We start from the raw sequence: 13,333 nt of genomic DNA, 5'->3' as shown, positions 1-13,333 counted from the left end.
AGTCCCTTAATGTATCTTTAAGCTTGTAGTTACGATAATCGGTGCATTCGGGAGACAAAGGAGCGTTTAGAGTTAAGGAGCATGAACTGTTTTTCATCGAATTTCTGTGCTTATGTGAAACTAAATGGAAAATGTAACCTCTCAATGTATCTCCAAGCTCCGAGTCACCATAATCCGTGCGTTCAGGAGACATAGGTACGTTTCTAGTTAAGGAGAAAGAACTATTTATCATCGAATTTATGCGCTTATGTAAAAGTAAATGGGAAGTTCTCTTAACACATCTTTAACATATCTCATATCTCTCGGCCACCTCTTTGTATTCTTTTTAGGAGCAGCGAGTGGCGGGCTTTCTTCATATTTTTTTGTTTCCTTTATTGTGTGCCCTTGAGCTGTCTCCTTTGTTGTAAAAAAATAAAGCTTCATGTCACCATAATCCGTGCATTCAGGAGACATAGGTGCGTTTCTAGTTAAGGAGAAAGAACTGTTTATCCTCGACGACTGAATCATTACAGGAACAGAAAGCTTTGCCGGTGTAGGAACAACTTCGTCCATTCGTAAGCCCAATAACCCGGAATGTTCGACCGAGGAGAATGCTTCCCCATTAACCCAGCCAGCGCATATCTCTCTCTCTCTCTCTCTCTCTCTCTCTCTCTCTCTCTGTGTGTGTGTGTGTGTGTGTGTGTGTGTGTGTGAGAGAGAGAGAGAGAGAGAGAGAGAGAGAGAGAGAGAGAGAGAGAGAGAGAGAGAGAGAGAGAGAGAGAGAGAGAGAGAGAGAGAGAGAGAGAGAGAGAGAGAGAGAGAGATTAATGCAAGGGATCCCATTAACAGAAAAATCCATTGTATTGGCTTACTGTTCCCGAGATCAAAGGGGAGGATTCTGATTCCTGTATGAGAGAGAGAGAGAGAGAGAGAGAGAGAGAGAGAGAGAGAGAGAGAGAGAGAGAGAGAGAGAGAGAGAGAGAGAGAGAGAGAGAGAGAGAGAGAGAGAGAGAGAGAGAGAGAGAGAGAGAGAGAGAGAGAGAGAGAGAGAGAGAGAGAGAGAGAGAGAGAGAGAGAGAGAGAGAGAGAGAGAGAATCATAAGAACAAAAGAACGTAAGGAGTCTGCAAGAGGCCGGTTGTCCTATACAAGGCAGCTCCTGTACTCTTAGCTCCACCTGTTTGTGTGTGTGTGTGTGTGTGTGTGTGTGTGTGTGTGTGTGTGTGTGTGTGTGTGTATGTGTGTGTGTGTGTGTGTGTGTGCGCGCGTAGAGGGAAGGGGATTTACAGCCACACGCCCTCAAGAGACTTTCCCCTCCACCAAACATTTTTCTTTCTGACGCTTAAAAATCACTCTCTATTTTCGTGTTTTATTTCTGAACTTACCGCAGCTCCTTTCCCCCTCGGTGGTTCAAGGTAAAAATTCAGCTTTCATGCACAGTGTATCGGTTCCATGTAATGCATATAACCATTGCTTTAAAGTAACATAGTATTGAGTGGCACGTAATAATTGTATATACCTAGTGTACAAAATAATTTCGCCCTTCCATTTCATATATTAAGAAGATTTAACTCGAACATCCAAAACACTGAATCTCGTGCATTTTAAGAAAAGGTTAATGGGCCTCAAATATTATACAGTTACTTATTAATATAGTCAGTTATTTACTTGCTTATTCATATTGTGATTGTAAGAATAATGATAATAAAAAAAATGATAACAACAATAACAATTAGTCAATTATAACAACAAAAAACCACTAACAACAATAACAATAATAGCAATAACAACAATGATAATAATAATAATAATAATAATAATAATAATAATAATAATAATAATAATAATAATAATAATAATAATAATAATAATAATAATAATAATAATAATAATAATAATAATAATAATAATAATAATAATAATAATAATAATAATAATAATAATAATAATAATAATAATAATAATAATAATAATAATAATAGTAACAACAACAATGATAATATACATCTACCCAAGGTACGTACATTAGGCAGCGAGGCACATGATCGGATTTGTTGCAGCATAAAATATCATTACGTCGGAGCGAGCTTGATGTCTCCGGCTGTAAAATATGTAAACACCTTTTTTTCCGTCAGGGCAAAGCGATATTCCGAGCTCCACTTTACTTTTTGCTGTGACTGATATCCCAGTAATTACACCTCGACAAAAATTACTATTAGATTCAGTACAGGGAAGTTTGGCGAGAATGCATTGGACAGCGTTAGGCGGCATGGAGGCTGCGTCAATGGTAATACGGAGGGTAACACAGCATGGCCCTTTCCTCCGTCAATGAAGTTGAGTGACGTCACAAAATTACGTACCAACAGCTTTACAACCACTCAGAAAATGTATGTCTTTTCCATGTTGCTAGAAAGACAGAAGTTGAAATAAAAGGTAACTCTTCTGCTATATTGGTTTACTTATCAACTTATTCGTTTCAATCAGTGATAATGTATAGTCGCAATATCCACACACACACACACACACACACACACACACACACACACACACACACACACACATTATAACACAAGAAAGAACGATCGTAATTCTCACTCGACGTATTTCTCAACTTTCCATCCATAACGAATGACACAGTTAATTAAGTTAGTGAAGCTTTAATCAGACGTGTTAACTTTTCTTCTTTTTATTTAATTCTTATATTCCCGTGGCTGAGGCGTGCCGGAGGGTGAGCGAGCGAGGCTGGGCGGGGCACATTATCATTAATCAAAGAGTAATCTAAAAAGAGGGCAAAGGCTTATGCTCTGGGTGAGGGATGAGACGGAGGGATGAGCGATGCGAGGAAGGTTAATGAATGGGCCGAGAAGGTGAGAGAGTGGGGAAGGAGAGGAGAAGAGTGAGGAAAGATATTGCGATAGGTTAGGTATGAAGAAGAAAAGATTTAGAAGGAGAAGAAGAAGAAAAAGAAAAACAAGAAGCGCAAGAACAAGAAAAACAAGAAAATAACAAGAAGGGCAATAAAAAGAACAAAAACAAGAAGAAGAAGAACAAAAGAAGTGCATTAACAACATTAGGATCATGAACCACAACCACTACTACTACTACTACTACTACTACTTAAACTACAATACGCTTCTAGCAATCTTAAGGTCATACGTCAAATTCCTCTTTCGCTGTCTACTTTTTTCTTTGCCTCCTCCTCCTCCTCCTCCTTCTTCTCCTTCATCATTTCGCAGCATCTTTATCACCTGCATTTTTCACTTCCTGTTATTGTCATCGCGTGGGTCACAGGTAATTAATTAAGTGTTCACGCCATTGTCCACCATCCTGGAAACATTCTCCTTCTCTCTCTCCTGCGTCCTCTCTTTCCTCCCCTCCTCCTTCTCTCTCCCCTTCCTCTTATCCTCACTCAACATTCATTTTTTCCTCTTCCACCCTTCCACTTTCTCCTCTATCCGCTTTTATTAATCCACATGTTCTAGCTTTACCCTTCTCTCTCTCTCTTCATCCTTCATCCCACTCTCCTTAAAAGTTTTCTTTCCATTCCTTCTTCCATCCTTCCCTTCAATCCACTATCCATTATCTCTACTCCTTTCTTTTCTCTTTTCCCTCTTCTTCTTTACAGCCTTTCCGAAAATTTATATCTTTTCCAAGTTGCTAAAAAAAGAATAGTAGTCAAAGGCAACACTTCTGCCATACCACGTCTGCTATACAAAACCGAACCTCCATCTCTCCCTTTGCTACATTCTTCTCTTTCTCTCGTCTGTCCTTTTTTCCTCCTTACCACCAGCCCTTAATCCCACCCTTTATTTCTTGCTTCTCTCCTTCCCTTCCTTCACTTTCTTTCCTCCTCACCCCAGCCCGCTATCCCTCCCTTTACTCTCCTTCGCTGCTTCTCTTTCCTCTCTCCCTCCCTCATGCCTTTCCCCCTTCACTCCATCCTGGCGGCAAAAAAGAAACTTTCATATTGTCTTCATGAGTAAATATTCGCATATTTTCGCTTCATAGAGCAGCAGAAGGAGGAGGAGGAGGAGGAGGAGTAAGAGTAGGAGGAGGAGGAGGAGGAGGAGGAGCAGTAGGAGGAGGCCATGAAAGTATGGGAACAAGGAAGAGAAGCCACCAAAAAGCCTGCTGTCTCATAACGAGGCTGCCTGCTTTGATGATATAATGAATTTGTCATCCACTTGCGTGACCTGCGGTACAGATTAAGGAACTCTTGTACGCACGCGCGGGTACGTTCAGCTCACCCTTGACCCAGCAAAATGACGATCAATGCGATTGTTAAAGGTGCTGGTCGTTTGCGCACTAACTGCTTCTGCAGAAAGGCTTTTCCTGTGGCTGATATATATATATATATATATATATATATATATATATATATATATATATATATATATATATATATATATATATATATATATATATATATATATATATATATATATATATATATATATATATATATATATATATATATATATATATATATATATATATATATATATATATATATATATATATATATATATATATATATATATATATATATATATATATATATATATATATATATATATATATATATATATATACATATATTAGAATACGATGCAGCGGTGTTACAATTGAGTAGCGGTGTAACAAGTGACTATACAGTAGAAGCGACGGCTGTCTAGTATCCAGGTGAATCAGGTATCCACGTAGTGAGTGTTGGTGTCGCCAGCGAAAGAAATCCTTACTCTAAGAGAGCTGGTTCAAAAATGGTTCAAACACATTTGAAAAAAATGGGTGTTTTTTTTTAGGGAAACACCAGAAAGCAGTTGTGGAGTTCAGAAAATTTCTTCCACACAAATGCAACTTTTAGTGTGTGTGTGTTTGTGTGTGTGTGTGTGTGTGTGTGTGTGTGTGAGAGAGAGAGAGAGAGAGAGAGAGAGAGAGAGAGAGAGAGAGAGAGAGAGAGAGAGAGAGAGAGAGAGAGAGAGAGAGAGAGAATGCAATAATAAATAATGCAAGACAAAGCTCACGGTAACACACAGATGAAATATTCCCCAGCAATACGGACACACGCGTAATTACAAAGAGCGAAATAGAGCGTGTACAGCATTCATGAAACAACAATTACTGCCACGACGCACAAACGTTTACGACACAGGGATGAAAATATCACGAATGTAGCTCCAGAACAACAAAAAACTACAACAACAACAACAAAAGCAACGTTGATGGTGAATAGCTGCATGTAGTAAAATAGAAGCATTGAAGAAATTATTACTACATTTCCACAGACAGTATGGTGGTGGTGGTAGTAGTGGTGGTGGTGGGGTGGTTGTCATGGTGGTGGTGACTGGCGGTGTTAGATAGTCGTATTTGTGTTTGGCGGTGGTGGTAGTGGTGGTGGTGGTGATGGTTGTGGAGTGGTCGTTGTGTTAGTGGTATCGTGTTGATGATGTTGGTCGTGGTGGTGGTGACTGGAGGTGTTAGATGGTCGTATATGCGTTTGGTGGTGGTAGTGAAGGTGGTCGATATCGTTACTGCTATTAGTAAGGTTGGTAGTGAACGAGGAGGCGGTGGTGTTGATGCAGGTGATGGTGAGGGTGGTGATGCTGTGAAGATGCTAGGTAATAACAATAGTCCTTTTTACATCAATCAGTATTTGTGATGACTCCTGAAGAAGCTAGTAACCATAAAAGCAGCGATATAATGAAGAGTATATATCAATTAACTGTTGCTGTAAGGTTCAAGAAAATGATACTGAATAGGAAACCACAGACCTGACAGAGGCGAGAGTGGTGGTAGTAGAAGTAGTTATGATGGTAATATTAGTAGTGATAACAGAAGTAGGTGCAAAGGTAGTGGTAGTAGTAGTAGTAGTAGTAGTAGTAGTGATTGTAGTAGTAGCAGTAGTGGTAGCCGCAAAGAGATGACGGAACTGGGTAAGACACGAATGATGGCATGGAATAAGGAAGAAAAACATGAAGAGAGACGTGATACAAGAAGGAAGGGAGTGAAGTGAGACGAGCAGGGGGGAGAGACGGAGAGGAGGAGGGTTGAAGGATTGAGGGGATGGGGAAGGAAGGACTAGAGGGAAAGAGAACCCACAGTGAAAGGCCTTTTGTGTACTTCGATCGTGTCAACAGTGCAGGACATGTTGAGAGAGAGAGAGAGAGAGAGAGAGAGAGAGAGAGAGAGAGAGAGAGAGAGAGAGAGAGAGAGAGAGAGAGAGAGAGAGAGAGAGAGAGAGAGAGAGAGAGAGAGAGAGAGAGAGAGAGAGAGAGAGAGAGAGAGAGAGAGAGAGAGAGAGAGTGAGAGAGAGAGAGAGAGAGAGAGAGAGAGAGAGAGAGAGAGAGAGAGAGAGAGAGAGAGAGAGAGAGAGAGAGAGAGAGAGAGTTGCAGACAGACAGACTAGGTGATTAATTCAGTTACAAAGTTATTGAGCATGTTCCTTTGCAACACACACACACACACACACACACACACACACACACACACAGAGAGAGAGAGAGAGAGAGAGAGAGAGAGAGAGAGAGAGAGAGAGAGAGAGAGAGAGAGAGAGAGAGAGAGAGAGAGAGAGAGAGAGAGAGAGAGAGAGAGAGAGAGAGAGAGAGAGAGAGAGAGAGAGAGAGAGAGAGATAAAGTTAATGAAATTTTGTGGTGTGCACTCTAAGGACAAAGAAAGGAATGAATGCTGTAAACGAAAATAACAAGGAAAACGTTGGCTCTTGAGAGTACGAGTTCAATGTTTAGATACAACGTTCAGCACTCGGAGGGAACGTTTTCTTTTCTTTTAATGAAACCACGCTACGACTTCCTGGAAACAACAAAACCAACACTTTTATAAATACGGAGAGAGAGAGAGAGAGAGAGAGAGAGAGAGAGAGAGAGAGAGAGAGAGAGAGAGAGAGAGAGAGAGAGAGAGAGAGAGAGAGAGAGAGAGAGAGAGAGAGAGAGAGAGAGAGAGAGAGAGAGAGAGAGAGAGTACACTGGTTTTAAGAACAGGTCAACCCTTTCTGAGCACTCTGAAGTTTTATTGTTTTGTTGCTGGGGTTGGTGGTGGTGGTGAGGATAGTGGTGGTGATGGTGGTGGTGGTGATGGTGGCGGTGGTGGTGGTGGTGGTGGCGATGATATGGAAAGAAACGAGACAACATTTTTAACCATCACGGAAACAAGCTCAGAAACACAATGTATATATGTCTAAGATCAGTGAATGAAGATGAATGAAAAATGAATGAAAAATGAATTACAAATGAATGAAGAATAAAAAAATACAGCAACTGCCACGCATGACGAACGTTCGCAGCACTTCGCAGGAATACAAGAAGGAAAAATAAACACAAAAAAAGCCTCCCTTTCCACAATGGACTAACGCTGTAAGCCTTTCCCGACGATGCGCTTGGCTGCTTGGCGTGATGGGCCGGGCGTGCGTGCGTGCGTCGCCGAGGAGATAACAAGAAGAGCAAGCAACGCAGGGAACACAATCTTCTAAAGAGCAAGGAGCCCCGCCGCCCCGCCAGACAGCCTGTCGCCCCCCGCACCAGGGCAAAAGAGCAGCATAAAGGTCGCCGACATTACATTAAAAGCCAGGGTTCGGGGCACTTTAACTAAATAGGAAAAGGGAGTTGCTACTGCCTCTCGATTTTAAAGGTAGACGTGTTGAAAGGAATGGATGAGCAATCACGCTGCGGACTATACTTTTAACATGTTTTTATAATGAAATACGAAGAATATGTAAGCAGGAAATAGGAAATAAGAGCTGCTAACTGATGACAAAGGTGGTGAGAGGAAATAAGAGTTAATTACAGGTATGGGATAAGCTATTAAGCCTCTCACTCGATTCTTCAGCACGGAAACATGATCGTCACGAGATGTTGAAAGTAGAAGCCGTGCCATATGAGAGTTACATGAACGCGATGACAGAACTAAATATGAATGTATATGAACGTTAAGGAGAAACGAGAAAACAAGACGACATGAACAAGAACACGAGTAAAGAAGTATTGACAAATTGAAGAAACACTGAATATTTGAGCACACACGGACAGGTAGATAAGACAAGAAACGCAGGTAGACTTATATGAAAGAAAATATGTGAGTAAAAGAAGAGAGAGAGAGAGTTCTACAGGAAGGAACGTATGAAAGCTAAATACATTAAAAAAAAACATTACAGAAAAAAGCCGTTGTGTGACCTTGAGAATTAAGTAATAGTGAGGTAGGTCCATGCATCAAGGCCAGAGCAGGTTAATGATCAAGAGCAGTCACTTACCTTTGTGAAGTGAAGCTGCGTGGTGGAGGAGCAGAGGGGGAGGAGGGGGAGGCCATGGCTGGTGAGGGAGAAGGGAGGGAGGGAGGGAAGGTGAGGCAGGTCGGTCCACGCGCACTGCCTGCCTCTTCCTCTCCTCGCCTGGCGCCTCACATGTTCCCTCCTGCTTGCCTGCCTGCCTGCCTCTCTCTCCTCACTAACACTTCTTATCCCTTGAGACGCTTGTTACTCTCTTCTTTTTTTTTTCTGAATCTCACTTTTTTTTTACCTCAAGCTGAATAATATGTGTCCTAGATTTCTTTTTTTTTTTCTATTTCTGTTTCTTTTTTTCTATATATTCAGGTTTTCTTTCACATTTTCCTTCACGTGACGCCGAGCAGCACGGAGATGTCACTCTTCACTCGTCCTCCTTCCTCCACCTGGGTCTCATCTTCCTCCATTCGCTCCTTCCAATCTTTTATTCCTTCCTTGCTTCCTTGCTTTTTCTTCTGCGTCTCTCACTGTCTCTCACTCTCTCCTTCCGCTCCCTCCCTCTTTTTACTCTTCTTTCCACTCTTCGTCTAGTTCAATAGGATCTGACGGCTCTTCACAGTCAATATCGTCTTGGTGTTTGATGATTTTTGTTTCTCTTTCTCTTTCCTGCCTTACTCTCTTAACTCATTGTTGTTTTCACCGACTATTCTGTGGTAGTTCGTGTGTGTTAAAGTTCCCTTCATCAGACACTTCCAGTTATTTCTTCTCTATATTGTTACCTCATCCTTTCAGCTCACTAGATTCACTGTAAATAAAGAAAACAGAGGCATGGTGTTATTAGGTTTATCTTCCTGTAGTTGACAATGACCTGCGCAGTTCACTGACGTCCAGATCTTATATCGTTGTTTTAAGCATCACCCTTCCGTGTTGAAATTCGTATATCAGAAGTACTTGTCCATATTATTCAAATAGTTGCAGTGCTATGCCTGTTTATCAATGAAAGGATTCTATTCCTCTGGCTGCATTGATGAGAGTAATAATAAAAATAATAATAATATTTTTTTTAGAGCAGAGGAGTCAGTTCAAGGGCGTAAAAAAAAAGGCAACAAATGTTAAAAAAAAAAAAGCCCGCTACTCACTGCTCCTACAAAGAGTTAGAGGAGTGGCCGAAAGATAGTATAGCCGAATGATAATAATAATAATAATAATAATAATAATAATAATAATAATAATAATAATAATAATAATAATAATAATAATAATAATAATAATAATAATAATAATAATAATAATAATAATAATAGCAATCTTCATGTTCTACGTCTTGTTCTTCATACTACTCCTTACCCGAACGAGTCACCTTATCACCGCATTGCACCAACCACTCAAAGGTGTTCCCGGTGGTTGGGAATGGAGGTCCTCTTTAGTTCTCGCCTGGTACAACTCACTTATTCACAAATTACTCGACGATGCTACCCCGCTGATGAGAGTGGATGTCCCTCATCAGCACAGAGCATCAGGCACTAATCAGCTCTCAAGTACTTAACTAATTAATGGTATCCCCGTGGTGTGGGGAGTGGAGGCTCTTCATCAGCACAGTTTAACACGTAATAATGTCTCATTCGCCAGGCAGTCTCCAGGTGTTCTCCAGGTGCTCCAGGCCGGTCTTCACTAAAACGCGCCTCTACTGGAGTAATGTTTTCTCTAGGGTAAATGACGAACCATATGACAAAGAGCCTATGTCACTATTCATCTTCATATGAATTCACAGCATCCTCAATTTATCCCTTGATTTTACGGTTCACGATTCATTACAGAGAATAGCGTCCAATCAGGGTGATTATGGTATAGTATTAGTTAGAAAATAGTAGCTTTACGCTTATTACTGATGCATAATGTTAGTTTTACATTTAATAACAATTATTCACAAGTACTATTATTAAAACACAACGTAAATAGGAGTTAGGAATGGAAGCAAACATCAGTCTGTCTCCGCCGGCGGTCAGGTCGGAAGTCTCCGCGTCAAGGTCTTGCAGAGGACAATTTCGTGTTTTTCTGTTAATAATTTTCCTTGTGGCCCGCGGCCGTGTTATAATGAAAGAATGAATCGAGGTATATGGTATTTAGCCTCTCCAAAAGTTGCACGAAACAATATTCATAATTCCGTTTTGCTCTCATTATTAATAAAAATACGTTAGAGGAAATGAAGAAATAAATGCATGATATATTTATGAGAAGCGTCCATCTGTCAGCCCCTACATACTGCCCATGAATTAAAATGATGAAATACCGATTACGGCGGCTTGGCGCGTCCTGGCCTGACCGCAACGACGCTATACTATTTCACTCCCCTCCCCTCCCCTCCCCATTACCATCGCCACCACCCTCGTCACCGCTCTTACCTCCCCTCACCATTCACATCCCCGTCGTCATCATCATCATCAACGTTACCACAGCCTGTGTAAGGACGCCAGAGGGGCCGCTTATGGTGAGGGTCAAGTTAATAAAATACACTTAACTAATAACGTTGTTGTAGCGTGCATATTAATGGTGTAATCGTCAACACTGAAGGTTTATCATCGCCGCTATCACCCTCACCATCAACGTTGCCCTGACCAGACCCAATGCCCGAAAATAGCAAACCTCCACCATTTCAAAAACGTTATCTTCCTCCCACACTCACTACCTCCCTGTCTGCCTCTCTCGCCTCGCTGCAATATCGTACGAGTTTCCACACACTTGGTCGCCGCGAAGCACCCCTCTCCCGCAAAGCTGCCCGAAGTTACTGTTTCGCTTAGCATTTGAAAATCCTTCTTAAATTATCGCTACCCGGCCTGATAACCATACATGATCGTCCTTTTTTTTACAGCAGAGGAGTCAGTTCAGGGGCATAAAAAAAAGGAAACAAATGTGAAAAAAAGCCCGCTACTCACTTTTGTTGTTATAAGGTAAATATTTGCCACTACTCGTTCAAATTAGACCCATATTTTTAAACATTTAAGGGCTTACACACCCACAAGCTTTCCGAGAGGTCATGGGTTGTTTTGTAAGACTAGTGATAGTTTGAGAAGGCTCCTGCACCATGAACGTAAAAAGAAACTTATGAGAACCCGACTAATCTTCTTTGTGGGCTTTGGAGATAGTTGTGAGAGCCGAAAGCATGTGTGACCACGGGCAAAAGTCTGACGGTGGGCAAGGAGGAACACAGGCAAGGGAAGGGGGTGGTGAAGGACGGGTAAAGCATAGGGGAGCAGGGTAGAGGGCAGGGGCAGAGCAGAAGAGAGAAAGAGAAGGTGAATGCTAGAGTAAAGAAGGGAAGGGGGTGATCGTAGGGAAGGGGAGGAGTAGAGAACGGTAGAGCAATGCAGGGAGAGTTGCAGGGGAACACAAGGGCAAGAAAAGTAAAGGGCAGGGAAGGACAGAGAAATACACGGAAGAGAGAGACAAGGGAGGGAAGGAGGACTGATCACTGCATATAAAGAAAACTGGAATATGACAATGCAGGGAGAGTGGCAGAGGAACACAAGGGCGATAAAAGTAAAGGGCAGGGAAGCATCTGTGACCACGGACTTAAGCTCAATACTGGCAATGGTATAGACGTGGGCAGCAAGAGGCTTTTGTTGAGGATATATCTCGACTCAGCGGGGAGACTTAAATTGCTCTCCCGAAGGACAGCAAATGGATTAAGGAAAGAAAGTATTCCGCCGCCAGAGCATGTGTGGCCTGCGTGAAGCCTTTAATGGGTGTCAACAAGAGGTACAAGGGCCATTAATGCTCCCGGGCTCAGGTACGGGAGGGAGGGGGGAGGGGGGAAGGGAGAGAGTGGGAAGGAGAGAAATGACAAGGAGAGGGACAGAGGGAGAGGACAAGAAAGAAGAGAGAAGAGAAGAGAAGAGAGAGAGAGAGAGAGAGAGAGAGAGAGAGAGAGAGAGAGAGAGAGAGAGAGAGAGAGAGAGAGAGAGAGAGAGAGAGAGAGAGAGAGAGAGAGAGAGAGAGAGAGAGAGAGAGAGAGAGTGAAACACAAGAAACAATTTACAGATGCAATTAGAAGTCAAGTCTTCAGGGGCCGCGTGTTTGCCATTGTTTTACCAGTCACTGCCTGCCAGCCTCTGTGTGTGTGTGTGTGTGTGTGTGTGTGTGTGTGTGTGTGTGTGTGTGTGTGTGTGTGTGCGCGCGGAAGAAAACAACAAAGCCATGGAAGGTTTAAAGGAGAGAAAGAGAAGGTTAGGAGAGGGAGACAAAGAAACAGTGAAGGAAAAGGAAGGAAAAACGAAAGGAGAGATGCGAGAGAACTTTTAGAAGGACTGGATCTTAGGGGAGAGAAAGAAGCGAAAGAAGAAAAGAAAAATAAGATTAATTAAGAAAGGAGAAAAAGGAAAACGGGAAGCGAAAGAAGAGGAAATAGAGAAAAAAAATATGGAAAACAATGTCAAGAGGAAATGAATTAGGAGCGAACATTAAAGAAAGAGAAGAGGAAAAAGAATAGTGTATAGAGCGTACCAAGACACCTCAACACCCGAAATTGACCTCTCTTTTGGCTACTCTTTACTCTTGTGGCGAGTAGCGGTTTTTTTTTTTGTACCCTTTTTGTTGCCCTTGAGCCGTATCCTTTGATGTGAAAAAAAAAGCATGTGAGAAAACTACCAAAATGAGCATGGTAGTACAAGGGAGAAGTATAGGGCAGGGAAGGTTAGTGGAAAGGATTCAAGGTAGGAAATAGGAAGGAGACGTGGAGTATTGAAGATAATTGAAATGTAAGGCAGTGGCGGGGTAGTACAAGGGGAAAGTATAGGGCAAGGAAGGTTAGTGGAAAGGATTCAAGGTAGGAGATAGGAAGGATCCATGGAGTATTGAAGATAAGTGAAATGGAAGGCAGTGGCGGGGTAGTAGCATAACACGAGGGCGAAGAGAGTTGGAGGGGGAGGGATACTGAAGTGGCAGGGTAAGAGAAGGAGAGGGGGAAAGGAATCAAGGTAGGGAACAGAGAAGAGATGTGGAGTATTGAAGATAAGTGAAATGGAAAGCAGTGGCGGGGTGGGAGCATAACACGAGGGCGAAGTAAGAGAGTTGCAAGGGGAGGGATACTTGGAATGCAGGGAGAGTGGCAAGGGTACACAAGGGCAA

At 42.0% G+C, this 13,333-nt stretch overlaps 1 protein-coding gene across 5 annotated transcripts in view; it reads right to left on the bottom strand.

Annotated features, from left to right (window-relative positions):
- LOC126996424 (uncharacterized) overlaps positions 1–13,333 on the bottom strand; it is a 76,686-nt gene that overhangs the window by 29,359 nt on the left and 33,994 nt on the right. For all 5 annotated transcript variants that reach the window (XM_050856839.1, XM_050856840.1, XM_050856837.1 and 2 more), the window contains one exon: positions 8,240–9,014. The gene's annotated coding sequence lies outside the window, so the exon portion shown is untranslated. The remainder of the gene's footprint in view (positions 1–8,239; positions 9,015–13,333) is intronic.

This window comes from Eriocheir sinensis, chromosome 10 (genome assembly GCF_024679095.1).
Source record: "Eriocheir sinensis breed Jianghai 21 chromosome 10, ASM2467909v1, whole genome shotgun sequence".
NCBI lineage: Eukaryota > Metazoa > Arthropoda > Malacostraca > Decapoda > Varunidae > Eriocheir > Eriocheir sinensis.
This window is presented reverse-complemented; position numbering and strand designations above follow the sequence as displayed.